Consider the following 19948-nt stretch of genomic DNA (forward strand, 5'->3'; position numbering starts at 1 on the left):
AAATGGGGGCTCACCCCCACGCGTGGCATCTGCATCCCCACTGCCCCACTGCACTCAGAGCTCCATGTGCATGGGGATGGATGCTCCGGGGACGGGACAGCTGGCAGTGTGGTGTGCGCATCCGATGGTGACACTGCAGCGGTGGCACAGGGACATTAAGGTGGCACATGGCTGACCCCATCCATTCACCCATCCCCAAAGCTGCCCAGGCTAGAGGAAGAAACAGCCCCGAAGTGTTTTCCATTAACAAAATGTTACCTTTAAAAGTGACACGATGCAGGAGTGACACATCAAACCCAGCCAGACGGATTGCCCAACTGAGAGGCGCTTTTCCATATGCATTCAGTGAATGCATTTGTTTTTGAAAATTAAGTCTCCGGGGAGAGCGGGCTCGGAGAGGGGAGCTTGTTCAAACAATTGTAAAATGGTTTTGTACAATAAACAGAAAAGTAGTCATTTCAGAGGCACTTCTCAGTGTGACAGGATAGGATTTCAGAGCCGACGTGTGACGCACAACAGTGGCACGCTGCGTCGCAGGCACTGCAGGGCTGGTGGCTTCCCTGGCTCCTGTGCTGCGTCCCCGTGTCCCATTCCTGTGTCCTATCCCTGTGTTCCATCCCTGTGTTCCATCCCTGTGTCCCATCCCCACGTCTCATCCTTGTTCCATCCCCCTCACATCCCCATGTCACATTCCCACATCCCATCTCCGTGTCCCAAACCTGTGCCACATCCTCTTGTCCCATCCCCGTGCCCCATCCCCCTCACATTCCCTGTTCCATCCCCGTGTCCCATGCCCATGTCCCATCCCTGTGTCCCGTGTCCACATCCCAGCCCCATGTCCCATCCTCATGTCCCACCTCCATGTCCCATCTCCATGTCCCATCCCCATGTCCCATCTCCATGTCCCATCCCCATGTCCCACCCACACATTCCATCCCTATGTCCCATTCCTTTGTCCCATCCCCCTGTCCTATCCCTGCGTCCCATTCCTGTGTCCCTGTCCTGTGTCCCAGCTGCATGTCCCTGCCCTACATCCTGGCCTCACGTCCCAGCCCTGCAGACTCATTAGTTTGAGTTGGTCACTGCAGGGTGAAGCAGAGATATGTGTCCCAGCTCGATGTGCCATGTCATGCTGCACCATGCCATGCTGTTCTGTGCCATACTGTGGGTGCCCAGGCCTGGAAGGGCACTGGCTGCAGGCCTGGATGAGTTTCAGGTGAGTAAAGAGCCAGGAGCCAATTTACATGCAAATGTCCTTATTAATCAAGGACAAGAGGAAGAATGAGCAAAAAACACCAAATACAAGGGCAGAGTGTTTTTTACACCGGATGCTTTTCAAAGTTGTTAATGAGGCATCAGCAGCTCTTTTCATATCCCAATGATTTGCTGTCTGAATTCCTTAAGGATTCTCTCCCTCCCAGCCCCAGTGCCTCCCCTTCCCAGGCTGTCCTCAGCCTGGCCAGCATCCCAGCAGCTGCAGGGAATCCAGAGCAGCAATGGGATGGAATGAGAGCGATAAACCACACTCTGCCGTGCTGTGGTGAGTGTGCACCTGACCCCACTCCATGTCCCCGAGTGGGCTCCATCACCCCGAGGGCAGAACAGGGACATGGATGGCACTGGGATGCCTGGGGACACCAATAGCATTGAGGTGCTCAGGGGTATCAAGAACCTTGGATGGATGCTCAGGGACATCAGTGACAGTGGGATGCTCAGGGACATCAATGGCATTGAGATGCTCAGGGACATCAGTAACAGTGGGATGCTCAGGGACATGGATGGCATTGGGATGTCGAGCTGGTATTTCACACTACAGCCCCAGGACCACCCCAGGTCTGCCAGGTCCCCCTGCCCATCCCCACTGATGCACTGCAGAGCCAGAATTCAAAACCACTCCCAAAACACAAAACCAGTCAAAATAAAATAGACTCGTTACAGTGAAACCAACCTGAACAAACAAACCCTGCCACGATTCAATTAATGAAGCGGTTAAGCATATCATATCGTTAAGCAAAGCAGTGCAGCCTTTTGATGTGCTAATCACGCTTGTGCCGGGCAAAAAGAACTGAAAAGGAATAAATCCAGGGGTTCCACCTAGAGTAGGGGCAGCACCGGTGCCCCCAACCCCTATAGGGTCCCTGGGGTGGCCGCATCCCCCATGGCACAGCGCTGGCTGCCGGCCCCGGCGCGCACCACGGCCACTGTAGATAGTGCCATAAATCACAGTGACACCTCCTCTTGGTAGGATAGGGACGGTGACAGGGGCTATTTATCTGCGTGTCACCAGAGGGGAGGAATGGGGAGGGACAGAGGGGGCTTCAGGGCTGGGAGCGGGACTCTGCCCTGGGAGCAATGGGGATCCCTATGGGGCCAGTGGGGATCTCAGTGGGGCCAGTGGGGATCTCAATGAGGCCAATGGAGATCTCAATGGTGCCACTGGGGATCCCAGAGGGGTCAATGGGGATCTCAGTCGGGCCAACGGGGATCTCACTGGGGTCAATGGGGATCTCAGTGGGGCCAATGGGGATCTCACTGCGGCCAACAGGGATCCCAATGGGGTCAATGGGGATCTCAATGGGGCCAACAGGGATCTCAGTTGGGTCAATGGGTATCCCAGTGGGGCCAATGGGGATCCCAATGGGGTCGGTGGGGATCTCAGTGGGGCCAGTGGGGGCCTCAGTGGGTTCAATGGGGATTTCCATGGGGCCAATGGGAGCAGCAAAGCAAAAAGGGGCAAAAAATTGCCACCAAAGCCAACAGAAAGTTGGTTCACGCAATTCCCCACCGCAAACTGTTCTCCCCGAATGAATTTGAAAGCATCTCTGAATCAATTCATTGGTCTTATCGGGGGCCCAAAGTAAAGGTTAATGGCACTCCGATGGATCCCATCTGAATTGTAAATCCTTTCGGAAGGGCTGGAGCAGTGCTGAGCAGCCATTGTGCAGCCCGACTTCGCGTAGAAATTGAATAATTGATGTAATTTGAATAACACTAGGATTTGTAATGATATTGAAATGTAAAGATAAAAAGGAATGTAATCAAAAGCTGATAGCAAACAGTTGTTAATATGCACTTTGGGGCAGGCGCGTTGCGAGGAATGTGCCATTTGAAGTGTGTGCTGAAAGCACGTTTAATGAGCGGGGAAAGGGAAAGGGAATGACGAAAGGAACCCATATTCATAAATAAGATGCAAAATTTTCGCCCGACTCAGCAGAGCTAACGGGGAGAGAGCGGGTAATTATTTAAATGCAAGATCATTATAATCCCAAATTGTGGCTAAAGGAATTGATTGCTTCTCTTTTTTGCTTTGCATCCGGCGTTCGGGCGGAGCAGGGCCACGTGGTGGCCGTCCCTGTCCCCAACCCCACGCTGCAGGGCTGCTGGCACCCTCTGTCCCCTTCTCATGCCGTGCCGTGGGGATGCACCCATGGGTGGTGCCACCTCTGCAGATGCAACCTCAGGTGCTGGCACTGCTTTGGGCCGTCAGCCTCATGTTCCTGTGTCCCTATGTTCCCATGTCCCTGTGTCCCCATGTTCCCATGTCCCCTTGTCCTCCTGTTTCTGCGTCCCCCGCTCTCCTTGTCCCCATGTCCCCATCTTACTGTGTCCTCGTGTCCTCATTTCCACGTCTCCATGCTACTGTGCCCCACGTCCCCACACCCCCCTATTCCCATCTCCCTATGTCTCCATTGTCCCCACATCCCCACATCCCTATGTCCCCTATACAGTGGGGATCGACACCATCTGCCCACACCACGGGGTGTCCCCCGGTGCTGCTCACTACAGCCTTCTGGTTGATGGCAAATTGAGCTCATTCCATTGATTATTTTTCTTCTCTCTCTTTTTTTTTTCCCCTTTTCCACGCTCAATGAGCATTAAAATTAAAGCTGAGCTCAGCCTCCTGGTGGCAGGGCCCTGCAGCTGGGTTGCTCTCCATGTGGGGTGGAGGTGGCAGTGCTGGGGTCCTTTGGGACTGGCTTTGGGACTGTGCAGTCACATTCCGCCCCTGCCACCCCGTGATACCTCCAGATGGAGGGAAATTTGGCTGTATTTATTTACCCTACGTGTGTATTCCTTTATCTTCATGGCTTAACAACATTTCCAGCTTCTTCCCACCAGAGTGGAGGCAGCTGCACCCCCACGTATCCTATACCCCCAATGCAGCCCATGAATCCTATGCAGCCCATGCACCCCATGCAACCCCATGCATCCCATGCATCGTGTTCATCCCATGCAACCCCGTGCATCCCATGCATCCTATGCACCATGTGCATCCCACGCAGCCCCATCCCACCCGTGCACCGCAGTGGCACAGAGCAGCACAAGGACTTGCAGAAGTTCTGCGAGCTGCATTTGCCCAGCAGCCTCCAGGCGCTGTTTGTAGAGAGAGGTTATTAAATTGATTTTTTTTTTCCCTTTACATGCTCGATGAACATTAAAATTAAAGTTCTGCTCAGCCTCCCCCAGGGCTGGCAGGGCAGGGCTTGGTGGAGGTGTGTGGACACGTCGGCACCGCGCGGTGGTCGGCCGGCACAGAGTGCTGTAGGGTTAGGCAGGGCTTCCCATGGTGCCAGCTGTGTGTTGTGAGTGGGGCTGACATCTGCAGCATCACTGTGCTTGCTCCCAGCCCATGCCACATGCGTGTCCCTCCCACGTCCGCATCTGCATCCATGCCCACCTCTCATCCCTGGAAGGGGCCAGCAGGGATGTGCCCAAGGATTTGGGTCTCAGTGAGGGGCCAGGGTGGGCAATGGCTCCCAGGTGGGCTCCCAGGCTCCAGGGCTGGTAGCCCACAGGGTGCTTGGATTGAGCAGTGCCGAGGGACAGCAACGTTGCTCCCCACGTCCCCACACCGTGGTGACATCCTGGCGGGCAGCACTCCTCCCCCATCATGGCCAGCCATCCGCTCGCCGTCAGAACGGATCAGGCACAGAGGGAATGTCTTTAGCTGAGAGCCAGCTCCGTCTCCGATAGCATTAAAGGAGCTATTGACTGAGGACGCAAGTGGAAGTCAGTAGCGATTTAATTAGGATGAGTGATTTCTGACATCCGCCATCGCAGCAGGAGCGGGGGGTGCTGGTGCCGTGTGGGGACTGGGGTGAGTGAGAGGGTCACAGCCCTGGCGTGGGACACAGCTGGTGTGGGGCACAGCTGGTATCGGGTATAGCCAGTATGGGGCGCATCAGGAACGGGGTGTATCTGGAGATGGAGCACATTTGGTAATAGGACACGTCAGGTATGAGGCGCATTTGATATGAGGCACATGTGATAAACAGGACACACCTGGTAATAGGGCATACCTGGTTATGGGGAACATCTGGCAATAGGGCACACCTAGCTACGGGGCGTATTTGGTAGGGGAACAGCAAGTATGGGGTATTTCTGGAATTGGGGCACATCTGACATGGAGCACATCTGGTTAATAGGGCACATCTGGAACGGGAAACATTTGGTATGGAGTATAACCGGAGATGGGGCACATTGGTGATGGGGCACTTCTGGGCACTGCTCAGGGCAATTCCTGCAGCACAGCGGATGCCCCCCCAGCTCATCCCCACCTCTTCTCCCCCAGCCCCAGCCAGAAGGACTCAAATCATCTCCTAATTTAGAAAAATGACGGGGAGACGCTTTTCCACTGACACAGTCACTACTGAAAATTTACTTCAAGGTTCATTGTTGGCAATGTCAAAAGTGATGAAAACCAATAAAAAGAACCAGCACAGCATGAATGTCTGGGTGACAGCATAGAGGGGGGGGGGAATAGGGGAGGGAGGCGGCCCCAGCCCCCTCTCTGCCGCCTGAGCCTGTACAGATAAAAGGTAATTGAAATGTTAGTTCCATTAATATTTCAGCGTGCCCCATATCTGACAGCCTCGCTCCTTCAGCGTGCCCAGCCCTGTCTCTATAGGGTGCTGCGTGGGGAGGTTTCCCACAGCCACGGTGCTGTTGGGGTGCTGGGAAGGGTTGGGTGGCACAGGGGGGTGACAGTGGCTCAGGGTGCAGTGCTATATGGCGCATGAACTCATGGATACGTGGGCACACGGACAAAGTTATGTGAACACATGGCACACGGACACATGGCACAGGGAAACATGGCACAGGGGCGCATGGCACAGTTACGTGAGCATACAGCACAGCTGGTACATGGCACAATGGCACATGTCATACTGGTACGTGGTATGTCCAACCTGGGATGCTCTGTGGCTCTCTGATTTTGTATGGATACACAGCACCACTGGTGCATGGCACACCAGCAAGTCGCACGCCACGCAGACACCTCCCGCGTCCGACAGCTCTCATGTCTCCGAGCCTGACTCGCCCCATCCTCATTTATATCAAAGCATTACGCAAATTAAATTGTTTGCAAAGCACTGTCTGCGTGTCTGCTTTATGCCTGCTTTGGGAAAACACGCCGCCGCCGAGGCTGTGTGGATGTGCCATTTTGTTGAGTTTTCCCTGTAATGCGTGTTCAAAGGCTGAGCCGGCCCCGTGCGCCCGCCATCAGCGCTGCGCCTGCCGCGAGCATCAAAGCGCCGTCGGATCCCGAGCCCTCCTGTAAGCACCTGACAGCAAACAGAGAGGGCCTGGCGCAGCGTGGGGAGGGTGTCTGCTGCTCTCACGTGCTCCAGCTTCAGTCTGAAGGCTGCGGGTGGGTGCTGGGGGCTGGCCATGGGGGAGCGTGCGAGCAGGGCGGCTGCGCCGGGAGAACAGCGCAGGTCAAGTCACCCCTCTGCCCGTGTGACTTTCTGGCTCATGTCATCCAGTCGGTCTTGTCACCCATCAGCTCATGCCACCAGCCAGCTCATGCCACCCCCTGGCTCACGTCACCCATCGGCTTGTGTCACCCTCTGGCTCATGTCATTCACCGGTTCATGTCACATTCTGGTTCTCATCAGTCCCTGGCTCATGTCACCCATTGGTTTGTGCCACTCTGTAGCAGAAATGCTGGTTCACAGCTTGAAGCAGTGATTGAGCACCTGGTGGGAAGGCAGGGCCAGCCCAGGGGAGCTCAGGTGCATGCAATGAACCCGAGTGATTGAAAGGGGTGGAGCCAGGATCCACCCCATCCCAGACCTCATTTAAGGGTTGGCAGTGGAAGCAAGGGGGTCTTGCTGGAGATCCCTGTGTACCTGTGCCTTTCTGAAGGTAAGCAAGCTCTTCCCTTTATTTCTGTGCTCGTGGCTGTTGCATTTGAGCAAATTCTCCCTTGCTGCAGCCTGGGGCCTTGCTGCTCTGCTGTCATTGCTGTGCTTTCCATCATGTTACGCACCCACTGGGTCTTGTCACCTACGAGCTGATGTCACACCCTGGCTCATGCCACACCCTGGATCTTGTCAACCCCTTGCTTGTGTCACCCACTGGCTCATGCCACCCTGCTGTCAGCTCTGCTCCTGCTGCTCCCAGTGCCATCACAGCCCCAGGGCTTCGAGCAGCCCCGGCCAGAAAAGCAAACAAACCAAATAAACTCTCTCCACCAAATTGCTTCCTATAAATCCTCCCCTCCCCGCCGTGCTCTGCAAAAAAAAAAGTGCTTTTTCTTCCCAGCAGATGGGCAATGGCTGCGAATGGCCACATCCCACTGGCCCGGTGGCCCGGCGGGGACGTTTGTCACCGTCTGCCGGAGCAGCGACACGAGGAGAGCGGATGGGAAATCAATACGGAGACTGCGAGCCGCGGGACTCGGGGACCCGCTGCGCCAGGACCTTTTATTGGATTTGCCATCTTCCTCATTGTTCCTCTGCTGTTTTTTTTGTATCCCCTTCTTGCTTTTTATGGTGCAGAATTGGATTTGACTCGATTTTCCTTCGTATTGCGCTGCAGCCAGCCTGGCGCAGCAGCACCACGAGCCCCAGCCCCGTGGTGATGTCTTGGTCTCACCCTGGCACCTCCTGGGGTGATGGGGTTATTTATGGTGGCAAAAATTGGACTAGAAGGACGAGGGAGCGGTTGGGGGCTGCTGAATTGCTAAGGCACTCTGTGCAGCGGGATCTGCTGCAGTTGTCTTGGTCCTGAGCCACGGTAATTGTATTCTATGAAATATTTATTCATTTTCATTTCAATTTCGTTTCCAACTTGTATTTCCTATAAAATGATGTGGAAGGGGAGGCAGGAAAAAAAAAAAAAACCATCCTCAGTGCATTTATCATCATAACAGGTTCCTTCCCAAACCTTTCCCCAAAGTGGCACTGGCGGGCAGGACCACACAGATCTGCTGTTCCTACACCTCGAAGCGTTATCTATCATCGTGCCGGGGGGGCCGGGGCTGCAGGATCCAGCTCAGCCTCCAGCAGAATGCCCCAAATCCTCCACGCATCCCTGGGATGGCTGTAAGGGGATCGCATCCGCCAACGGGGCAGTAAATTCAAGATGATGACCATATCATCTCCATCCCCATCAGTGTGAAAGTGTTTCCCGGGTTATTATTATTTGCAGGCTGATCGTAGGCGCCGTCTGATAACAGCTGATTGCTTCTCCTCCCATTTGCATACAATAAATATCACCGTCGAAGCGTGCAGGGGAGAGCTGAACGGTGCTCATGCCTTATTTATGAGAAATAAACACGAGATCAAGTTTGCATAATCAACACATCTTTAATTTGTGAGCTCTTCCACTTGGGTCTCGGGCTGCAATCAGACCCCGTGGCAATCAGGTTGGAAATGTCTTCATTAAGCGCCTGTCACATCCCAGATCCCATTTTAAACTTCTGATAGGAAGCGGTGGAGTTGCCGTCCCTGGAGGTGCTCAAGGACCATGGAGGTGTGGCACTGAGGGATGTGGGTACGGTGGGAGTGGGTTGGGGTTGGGCTTGGTGACCTCAGAGGTCTCTTCCGACTCTGCAATTCTATGACTGACCAATTCAGTGTTGGGCTGTGGCCATGGTGGGTCCATTGGCTCCATCTCCTCACCACTGGGGCTGAGATCCCACACGTGCTTCTGAGAAGTTCCCTTTGCTGCCGTTAAAACCCATTTTTACTTTGCTATAATTTGTCGATCTTCTCTTCCTTCCGCATGCTAATATATGCAAAAAAACACCGGGGCTCCTATTAAAATGCCATGCAAATCTAATGAAATTAATGTTGGCAACAAATATTACCTAATGGAAGGGCCTCCAGGAGAAAAGAAAAAAAAAAAGAGTGCAAATATATATTTGCACATATTTAAAGGACTCTGTCAAGTATTTTAGCTTTGCAGTTTAGGTTTTATTAAAAAGGAGGGGGAGGAAGAGCAGAGTGTTTGCCGAGCCCAACATGAGCAGAAGGGCTTTCATGAATTATATTTTTAATTTCAATGAAAACTGTTGTTAATATAATTGAGAGCCTCTCAGCTGTGCTTGTGGAGAGGAGCCTGGGGCAGAGGTGGGAGAGAGCACTGGAGAATGGAGTGAGTCCATTCAATGAGCAAGGCACAGATCAAGAACCCTGAGCAGTGAGCATCCCATCCATGGAGCTTCCCATCCGTGGACCATTCTCTCCATTGGGTGTCCCATCCATGGAGCGTCCCATCCAGTGAGCTTCCCAACTATGGAGCTTTCTATCCAGTGAGATTCCCATCCATGGAGCGTTCCATCCATTGAGTAACCCATCCACTGATCATCCCATCCATAGAGTACCCCATCCAGTGAGCACAGCACATCATGGCACAGCGCAGCACAGCCTCCACTAAGCAACAGCTTCACAGTTTCCCTTGTGCTGGACACAGAGAGCAGCGACAAAGAGCTGTCCCTGGATGGGGACACCCAATTATACGTCTATTAACGTACATGTTAATGCTCTAAAGCTATCCAGAAATGACAGCTTATTATAAGCTTATCTCTCACAGAAGGATACTCCTTCTTGTGTGCAATTACAGCAGCTACTACTAATGCCTCTTTAAAGGAGCCCTGGCAGGTAATAGCTGCCCCCTAAATTTAAGAATTGCAAAACAAAAACCTAAGACCTTCATGCAAATATTCTCATTAATTGTTTCGTGTTCGGAGGGTTTTCAATTCCAATTTGCACCAGGCACTGCACGTGCTTGCAAGCCAGGATCCCTCGCAGCTCCCAGATCCCACCCCAAACGTCTCTGCAGAACTTGTTTCCATCAAATGCTCTGAGGCAAGGCCTTTCCCACATCCCTACTGTCACCCCTCCATGCAGTGTCCCCACCGTAGTGGCTTCCATCCATAGGATTCCTGAGCAGTGTCTCTAAGAATGGGATGGTGCAGGAGGGGACCGTTGCCGGCACCCACACAGCTGGGCTGGTGGCTGCAGCGAGCGGTAATAATAGATTTTATGATCCATAAAAGCCAACTTTAATGCTTGTATCTGTGGTGTAATGGCATTAAATGCTACTGGCGGGCAGCCATCCTGTCTGCCAAGGAGAGGGCCTGCTGGCGTGCTGTGCTTCCCCATGTGCTGCTGTTGTACCCACAGAAACAGACACAGAGTGCTGGAGGGAAACCTGCTGCTGTGTGCTGGGCTCTGGGGGCACGGTGGTGACAGGTCCCCATCCCTGTTTCCATCTCAGCCATGTCTTCATCCCCATCTCCATCCTTATCCCATCTCCAGCACCATCCCCATCTCCATCCGCATCCCTGTCCCCATCCACCGTGCAGCTGTTCCCTGGAAATCTGGATGCTGATCCCACATATAGGTATTACATACATCCCTATATAGGAACATATGATGTTCGTACCTTTGTTTTCATACAAACACGAAGATCATTTTTAACCGTTTCCAAAACCAGAGGCAGAATCCTCTCTGGAAGCCTCCATGAGCAGCTCTGAGCCCCAGCACTGATTCACGGCTTCCAGCTTGTCCAGACCTGGCCCCCATGGGCTGAACTCTGTTTTCATTTTGAAAACCAATATCATCCTCCTCTCACCCATTTCTCTTCCCAAGCCTGAAATTGCCCGAGTGGTACCCGCTCAGCTTTTCCAGAAAGGATTGTTCAATATTTCTCCCAGAGCCGTGGGATGGCTGATGTTGGTGAGCACATTAAACAGAGGTATAAATTTGTAATGAGAGCCCTGAAATGAATGGTTCTTATCATTTATGGATGGAATAATTAAAGATACTGTACTTGAAGGTTTTACATGGGACTGTAAATTGTGATCTGGGCGAGGGAGGGGACGAGCAGAGTCAAAGCAGCATCGCTTGGCCCTGGTGATGCCACTGCTGGTGGCCATGGGGACATCCCAGCCTCTACCTGTGGTCCCCTTGGGTGGCTCCCAGGCTCACGAGGTGAGGGGTCCGGCCATGGGGCAGCCCATGGGGCACTGTGGGTGCAGGGAGCACCTCCAGCACGACCCCAAGCCCCCAGCACCCTGTCACCCATCCTATTTTAACTCCAATCATCTAAAATACTGTCACCATGGCAACCGCTGCAGGTGAGACTCATTACAGTTAATCCTCTAATTACTAACTACCTCTTCAATCAGTTGTAATTACTTTGGGGACACAGTTAACCTCTCATTAGAAACGCATGGCCACGTTTTACCAAAAGCACAAACAGTGACATGCCTAGTAATTTAGCACCAAGGCACTCAAGGCCACTCGCTGCCTTTTATGCCGCCACAATCTCATCCCTGTCATTAACCAGGAATGGTTGTCATGACAATTAATCATTCAATCCCTCATCAGCAACTTTTGCCAAATGTCACCCTGCTCTTGATCAAATGAGAAGGGAAAATTAAATGAATCCATTCAGCACCCTGGCATTTGGTCCTGTTTGTTTTTACATTGGGTTTAGTGGGGAACTCAGAGACGGCCGGGCCACACTGCTTCACCCCACTTTGGCCAACTGTGCCAGGGGTTGGGGGCAGCGGGTGCCACCAAGCAGCCCCCAGGGTGAGGGTCCCTTTGTGACCCTTGGGGCTTCATGACCTCGTCACAGCAGGGCCATCGCCAACCATGGGACATCACCAGCATCTGCTATGGCCAGCCAGATGTGACACCCCTAGCCGTGACACCCCGAGATGTGACACCCCCAGATGTGCTGCAGTACCTTGGCCAGCACTGGGTTAAAGCTGTTAAGCCTCCTGACTGCAGTGCTGCTCCTCTGCTGTGCCCCAATTTTGCAAACAATCCTATCTCCAATCATTTTCCTTTTAAACCTGTAATTAGCTGGAAGTATTTGCTGCATGCAAATCCCAGCCCTTAATTGCCAGCTCTAACCTTGAGCTGCGCCGGAGCTACTGGTGGCATGGCCTCTTCCCTTTTCCCATCCCTATTCCCATCCCCATCCCCGTTCCACCTCCATCCCATCCCTGTCCCCATGGTTTTCCCAGACCCCCCAGTGGCCACCAGCTATGCCCTGTTGCCCAGCTCCCAGGGTAAGGACCTGGAAACCCTGGAAGGGACAGGCTCCCAGACATTACTGCACCAGACCCTGCTTGGGATGTAGGACTTGTGCCCAGGGATCCCGCCTTCCTCTTCCTCATCTCCAAGGGTTTTTTACCCCCAAAAAAGCAAGGTGGCCATTCATTGGCATGGCTGTGTTTGGGGCAGATGTGCATTGGCCCCGGGGCTGGCTGCTGGCCAACGGTGGCTCCTGGGGCACAAAATTGCATCACCCCAAAGCCGTGGCTCATCCCAGGTGGGTTTTCACGACTGGGAACAGCGTGACATGGTTTTTTGGGGGGGTATGATCTGCCAGACCGGAGGTTGCGGCAGGCTGGGGAGCGCTGAATTCATTCCGCCTAATTACCAGGGAAGGGGGGAAGTTTCGCTGCGACTCAATTATAGGAAATTGTAAAATCGCATTAGGAAAGTTGGCATTTAAAGGCTGATGCGTTTGGACAGTGCGTCTCTCTCTGACTCAGGGAAATTGATTATCCGTCAGAGGGCCGCCCGGCGAGCACCGCGGGTGCTGTGTGCGCTGCTCACACTGCACGCACTGTGCGCACTGCATGCACCGCATGGGGCCGTGCCCCGTGTTGGGGCCACGCTGCTCCCATGGGGCTGTGGTGAGCCAGCACAGCTCAGTGCTTTCATGGCCTCAAGAGTGAATTCCTGCCCTGTTTACTCACACGTGCGTGCAGCCGCCTGAGTGATCCCATCTGCTGCCCAAAGCCCCCAGCACCAGTGCCAGCCTCATTGGGTCATCCTAGATTGGATGCAAGGTGAACGATAGATGTCATTCAGCATCACCTATGGTAGCCCCAAATCACATCCCATCCGCATCTCCTCATCCCCAGCCCCACCTCCACCCATCCCCATCCCTTCCCATATCCATCCCCATCCCCATCCCTTCCCATCTCCATCCCCATCCCCATCCCCACTCATCCCCATCCCCATCCCTACCCCCATCCCCATCCCATCCCCATCCCCACCCCAGTCCCCACCCATTCCCATTCCAACTCATCCCCATCCCATCCCATTCCCATCCCCATCCCCATCCCCACTCATTCCCATCTCACCCTCATCCCCATCCTCATCCCATCCCTTTGTGCCACAGCTTTAGGCATCACTGGCACCTGATTCTCCTTCCCATTATGCTTCTGATTAATTCCCAGAAATCTGCGGTGTGCAAATGAATAATAATACCGATGAGTGCTAATTGGTGAGCTGCGTCCTGACTAATTGATTTGTCGGCATGGTGGCACGGAGGGGCTCTGTTAACATTGCACGCCCTGCTGGACCTAGGACTGAGGATGAGGGAGTTCCCACATGCAAGGATCATACATCTAATATTGACCCCAAGACCGAATGGAACTGAAGGATGCTTGCTGGGGAGGGTATGATGCTACTGTCCTGCTACCTACAGCTCCTAGCAGCTCCAGGCTGCCTGGATGGACAGGGAGCATGGGTGAAGCTGGAACTACTCAAAATGCTATGATTTCACCCCATGTGGGTTTGGGGGCTGTTTTGGTTTGTTTGTTTGGTTGGTTGGTTTTTTTTTTCCCAGGGTATGCAAGGTGACGAACATGGGAATACTGGGTAGAAGGGGAAGAAGTTTGTCTTCAAGGGATACCCCAGCGGTGCCCCGGGAATGCCTTAGGGGTGCTCCAAGGATGCTTTAGGGATGCTTTGGGGATGTGCAGTGATGCTCCAGGGATGCTGTGGGGATAACCCAGCAGATGCCAGCAGCCAGCACGGCCTCGGTGCTGCTGTGCTGCCAGAAGGGACCTGCTGGGGGCAGGGATGGTGCAAGGAGGCTCCATTTCAGCCCCTGCTGTAGAGATGAGTGGGGACAGTCCTTGCTAGAAAGGGACAGTCAGAGAGGTCAGGACTGGGATCCAACCCCTCTCTCATCCTAGAGATGACACCCCCAGGGCTGGCAGCTCCCAGATCCAGCCACCGTCCCCCACAGATGGGAGGCTGATGGGACACCCCCCACCCACTTGTTGCTGCTGGGCTCTGCCTGCAGGAGCAGGGCTGGAGCTCCGCCGCTCCCTTTCTCTCTTCAATTCTTTATGGCACTGCATCTTTAATAGCTTTACAGAGCCCATTTAATGTGCTCCGAGACATGAAGTGCTGTCTAATCAGCACATTTAGGAGAATTGCCCACATCCTGGTCTCTCTGCCATAAAACAGTGCCCACAGAAGCATCTGTAATTAATGCTTTTTTTCGCTCACTCGCTCTCTCTCCTCCTGAATCAATTTATAAAGCACGGACTTCCTCTGAGCTGGAGCTTTTAGGCTGTTTTACTCCGGCATCCGAGGTGACTAGGCAGCACTCGTCAATTAAGCAGCTGTGTATAATGGATGCTTCAGAGTAAAAAACACAGTCTGATTCCCAGAAATGATCAATGCGTATTTTTCTCCCAAAAACACACGCTCACACGTACACACACTGGGCTCCTCTTCCCCTCCCGGGGTTGAAAGAGGCCACCGAGAAGGGAAAAAGAAGGGGGGTGGGGGGACGGGTGCAGAAAAAAGCAGCTCTTTTCTCCTGCCTTTGAAAGGTAAAAGATAAAACGGGGTGAGAATTAGGGACAGGGCTAATTGCTATAATCCGCCTAATCGCCCAGCGGAGGTGGAGACCTGCTTGCTGTCACCTGGAGCCACGTGAGGTCCCCAGGGGAAGGAGCTGAGTGGATGGCAAGGGCTGGGCATGGCCTTTGGGGGCAGGTGGGGGCCATGTCTGGGCCCATCATCCCCATCCCATCCCAGTCTCCATCCCTATCTCATCCTACCCCATCCCCATCCCCATCCCATCCCTACCCCCATCCCCATCCCTATCTCCATCCCCATCCCATCCCTACCCCCATCCCTATCCCTATCTCATCCCATCCCAACATCCCACCCAGTCCATTTCCCCCCCCTGGTGCTGCCCGGAGAAAGTTTGCACGTTTTATGGTGCGAGCCAGAGGCAGCTTCTAATTGAGAACAAGCAAATAAAAAGGGAGAGGAAGGCTCCTTCCTTCCCATCTGAATGGCAGAGGAATAAACAGGCGCTGCCTTTGTGCCTCCCATTTGATTTTGGGAGACTTCAAAGCTGCCCTGCTCCCACTGTATAGGGGCCGGCTGCATTTGCTCTTTTTCCACTGGGATCAAAGCCCCACAGCAGGGGGACACCCATAAATGCTTGTAAAGCTCAGCAGTGCGTGACGCCAGCCCTGGCCCCCTCCACTCCCATGGAAGCCAAACCCACGCTTGGCATTACCTCCAGCCTATGCACCCAATGCCAGAGATGCGATGGGTGCCACTGTATGGGCAATCGCTGCCCAAGAGAAATGAATGGAGCACCTCAGGTAGCAGAGGGATGGGTGCACAGATGGAGGGTTCCCAGTCTTTCTCCTTGGTTTCCAAATTCTTCCTAATAAATCCTTCCTGGGTCTGACGCCCCCGGAGCCCAACCTCATGCTCGCCCCGACCTTTATTGCACTGGGGATGCTGGTGCCTCTGCCTCTGTCTGCCCCCTGCTCTGAGCCTCCATAACCGGATTTATGGCTGAAGGCTGGAATATATCACATGGGGACAGAGCTGTTCGTATGCTGTGTACATCTTCATTCATCTTCCTGCTGCGTTCACAGTGCCCGAGATGTCGGGAAGGCAACCCTGTGTCCAAACAGGATGGGATGGGGATGGGGTCCTTCCACCTCCTGATCCCGTTGGAATGAATTGGGAACAGTGGGGCTGGACCCAGTGGGATGAGCAGGAACGGAGAGGGACAGGTAGGGACGGGCAGTGCATGGGCAGGGATGGGCAGGATGTAGAATCATAGAATAATTAGAGTTGGAAAAAGACATCTAATGGGCAAGGATGGGCAGGGCATGGGCAGGAACAGGCAGAGACAGGCAGGGGTGGGCAGGGATGGGAAGGGCATGGGTAAGGAAGGGCAGGGATGGGCAGAGCACGGACAGGACGTGGGCAGAGCGTGGGCTCCTTCACGCCATGTCAGCGCCTCCCACCGCCGCCGCCGCCTTCCCAGAGGTCGCGGATCATCTGTAATGACTCTTGAAGTCTGAGTTTGTTTGCCCGAGGCAGTCTGCTGAAAATTAATATGCACAGTGGCGGGATCCTTCTTATCCAGCACGGATGTCATTTCAGGAGCGGTTTGAGTGAGGGGAACATAAACCAAAGCTGAGCATATCTGACACGGGAGCGGCGCGGGAGACAATGCTCTTATCAAGAGGAGAGACACCAACAACCGGGCTTTATACATTTTTAATAAATCATTTTAAATTCTTGACTGTCAAGAGAATTGAATCAGGTGGAAGGGAAATGCACCGGCATCCCTGTTCTGTCTCTGCACGGTCCTAAGCGGGCCCCCAGGACACCGGTTGTGGAGGTAACCTGCATCCAGTGTGCTGGGGACCCACTCGGGGCTGTGCTCTGTCATGTCACCTCCCCACACACATTGGGGTTATTGGTGCCAAGTGCTGATGCCCCCATGGAAAACGTGCTGGGTGACGCGTGGCTGCTTGGGAGATAACGCAGGCTGCCCCAGGACCCGGCTGGAAGAGAGATTTGTTGCAGATGAATAACTCACAGCATCTATAAATAAACCAGGGGGGGGTGGGAAAGAAAAAAGAACAAACACGGAGCGCATGAGCTTCTGCCTCTTTGACCCCCAGCACCCCGGTGCCAGCATGGAGATGCCTCGGGACATGGAGCCTGGATGGAGATGTGCATCCTGCAGCGTCTCCTTGCCCAAATTGGGGTTTTCTATAGCCTGGAGTAGTCCTTGGGCTGACCCCTGGTACTCGGGGTGCTGCTGGGGCTCAGTAAAGGACGGGACGGGAGTGGTTTCTCTCCTTGGGTTCTGCTCTGGGCCGTGCTGGGGACATTTGGGATGTGGGGGGTGCTGGGGAGCAAGCCCATGGCTGGATGGGGAGTATAGGGTGGCAGATTCCCCAGCACAGTTTGGGGAAAGCCCTGCTCCTGCCCTGCTTCTTCCTCTTCCTCCTCCTCCTTCCTCTTCTTCCTCCTTCATCCTCCTCCTCCTTCATTCTCCTCCTCCTATTCCTCCTCCCCCTTCATCCTCCCCCTTCTCTACCTCCTCCTCCCCCCTATTCCTCCTCCTCCTTCACACTCAGCTGCCCCATGGCCATCTCCCCTCCGTTCGCAGCTCTCCATTTGCTTCCCCAACAGATGTTGGTGTCTCTCCTCTAAAGAGCATTTGAATGCTGGAATCTCTCTCACCCCCCCCCCCCCCCCCCCCCCCACAAGACCGGCAAGCAAAAAGCTTGACATCTCCCATTAGCATCAACCTTACTCGCCCCAGTGCGCCGCACTGCCTGCTGCCATCCACCCAGCCTCAACACCACCTCCGGAATGGAGACAAGGTGATGGCAGAATGCCACCACCCATCATCCCTGTGCCCCCTCCCTGCCCTACAGCCACGGACCTTTTGCTGACATGGGGCTGAACGGGCGTCCTCTGAAGATGCTGATGGAAATGAATGGGAATGCCTTTCCCTGGGGATAGAGGTGTTTTCTGCCTTGGGATTTGCAATGTATATGGATGGACGAGGGTTGGATGAGCGTTGGACAAGGGTTGGACAAGGGCTGTCCCCCAGGCAGAGGACCCCAAGTGTCCCCCCTGCAGCAAAACAGGGAGCAGAGATCCCCCGAAGCATACAGAGTAGACGTGACCTTATTGAAGTTGCCAGGTGGCTGAGGGGTGGGTGCTGCCCACCCATAACGAGGTGCATTAATTAACGGGAGGCAGGCGCAGCCCACCCCTGGTGTCCTTCAGCCTCTCCTTTGTGTCCGGGAGGACTCGGAGCAGGGCAGGAGGCAGCGATCCCAAATATCGATGCCGGCCCCAATCAATGCTATCTCCTTTTTCCATGCCCATGAGCTCATTGATTTTTTTTTTTGTTGTTACCTCTCTGTTTATGTAATGTCTGAACTTTGCACAACTGAACCGTTTAATGTGCAGAAAAGAGCCCTGTTGCCATGAAAACGGACCTGCAAATGACAGCATGAATGCTGAGATATCCCTGTTTTATTGGACCATACTGAATGTATTTTAACCTTGATAAGTCAATAACTTTTCGTACAAAAGGAACCAAAGCAGATAGGCTTTCAGAGCCTTGAATGCATTTAAACCGGAGAGTAATGGCCCGGTTTTAATCCCCTGGAAATCTTTCTCATTCTGAGGGCCACTCATTTCCCGAGCAGACTGACATTTTGGTCAAAGAATTACAGCGTGTATTTGTCACAATGAGAGATGAAAACGCTCAGCCCTTCGGATCGCTCGCGCCAGTCAGAAATAATGATATTAAATTAAAGGGACGCCGTCAGCTCCCAGATCACGGGGCTGTGCACCTCGCCATGAGATCAGCCCCGCGCAGATGGGATTTAGGGCTTTGGGCTCCCATCCGGCCGATGCATTATTTATTTGTGCTGAGGCTGAAGGACTTTCAGAAATCTCTCTCCTTTGGCAGCGGTGGCACAAAAGAGCTCCTGCTCCGGAGGAAAGGGAATGACATGGATATGTTTGCAAGAGGATGCAAATGAGGAGGTCAGAACTGATGGCGTAATGGAGCTCCCACCCCTCGGAGCAGCCCCGGATGATGGCCATAGAATGATTAAGGTCGGAGAAGACCTCTAAGCTCATGCAGTCCAACCGTCAGCCATTCCCCTGGAATCATAGACTCATAGAACGGCCTGGGTTGAAAAGGACCTCGAAGATCATCTCGTTTCACCCCCCTGCTATGTGCAAGGTCCAACCACCAGCCCAGGCTGCCCAGAGCCACATCCAGCCTGGCACCCTTTCAAGTGCCCGAGAGCGCCTTGGAGTGCCCCCACCATTTCCCGAGCAGAGCGAAAGGTTCCTCTTTAGGCTGAATAAAAAAGCAATCCTTCTTTCTGACTCCCTAATAGCTCTGATTAAATTATCTTTGAGAAATCTAAGCGCCGCTCATGAACCTATAATGGCTTTATTCTTATCGCCAGCCCGCACTGCAACATGGCGAGCAGATAAATAAGCTGCAGAGAACTTCCAGCGCTGCACGGGAAGCTGCCAGATCGACGAGCTGAGAATGTTTGAACTGAAACAAATGAATAGCATGAATAGCCCCGCTCAAAGAGGGGATTTATTCAATATAATGTATTTTCACAGGGAGGATAATACGTATTATAATTACACAGAGGAATCACTCTCCTGAAAGCATATCTAGCTATTATTTTAATTTCCCAGCCTTCAATGCTTGCTGGATCAGGAGTGGGGATGGGTGCTGCTCTGTCCCAGCTCCGCTCCATACACCCAAACACCAGAGGGGCTGGGAAGGCTCTGCAGGAAGCCAAAACCCTCTGAAGCTCCAGATAGGCAAGGAGAAGCTGGAAGAGTGAGGATGGCAGTGAGCTCTGGGATACACTGGTGCAATGGGTTTTGAGATGAAGGCAAAATGCTAGGGACCAAGAGCAAAGGGGAACGGTGCCCATCTCATGGCTGTGGGCCTGGAGGCGTGGTACAGCGATGGCATTACGCAGCACGAAGGAGAGCTTTTGCTATGCTGAGACAATGAGTGAGCAACCAGTGCAAGCGAAGGGGAGCGGGGAAAGCAGTGCTTG

This window comes from Gallus gallus, chromosome 15 (assembly GCF_016699485.2).
Source record: "Gallus gallus isolate bGalGal1 chromosome 15, bGalGal1.mat.broiler.GRCg7b, whole genome shotgun sequence".
NCBI classification, from domain to species: domain Eukaryota; kingdom Metazoa; phylum Chordata; class Aves; order Galliformes; family Phasianidae; genus Gallus; species Gallus gallus.